Below are 609 nucleotides of genomic sequence, written 5' to 3' on the forward strand. Positions count from 1 at the left end.
AGTTGTGGTGTTGTTATGAGTAGGCGCCAACTCAATGGCACCTAACAGCAACATGGCAGGAATGTGTCCCCAAAAGACATGCACTGAAGTGAATGTGACCTTGTTGGAATAGAGACCTTGAAGATGTCATCAGTGAAGATTAGCGTGGGCTCATACTGGAGTCAGAACAGTGTCCTTAGAAAAGAGGAGAAGAGACACTCAGACACAGAGGAGGGCCGGGGCCAACCAAGGAGCCCCTGGAGCTACCAGCAGCTGGCTCTCCAGGAATGGCCGCCCCTAGAGCCTTCAGAGAGTACATGGCCCTGAAAACCCTGAACCCGGACCCCTGGCCTCCAGAATTATGAGACAGTACGTTTCTGTTCTTATGACTCACCAGGTTTGTGGTCCTCTGTCACAGCAGCCCCAGGAAACAACAGGCCCCAACCAGCCTCCCAGCCTTCCTGCCTTCACTTCCCTCCCTCACCACCACCCCCACTCCATGCCTGACCCAGACATCCATAAGTGCTCTGCCTCCCTCAGTCCCCTCGTACTTGGAGGCCTCTGAGCCTCTGCACACACCGGGCCTTCTACCTGGAGTTACCTTTCCCCTTCTCTGCTTGGTGAGCTTCT

The sequence above is a fragment of the Orycteropus afer genome, unplaced genomic scaffold (genome assembly GCF_000298275.1).
Source record: "Orycteropus afer afer isolate SDZICR_OR568_19922 unplaced genomic scaffold, OryAfe1.0 scaffold00524, whole genome shotgun sequence".
Classification (NCBI taxonomy): domain Eukaryota; kingdom Metazoa; phylum Chordata; class Mammalia; order Tubulidentata; family Orycteropodidae; genus Orycteropus; species Orycteropus afer.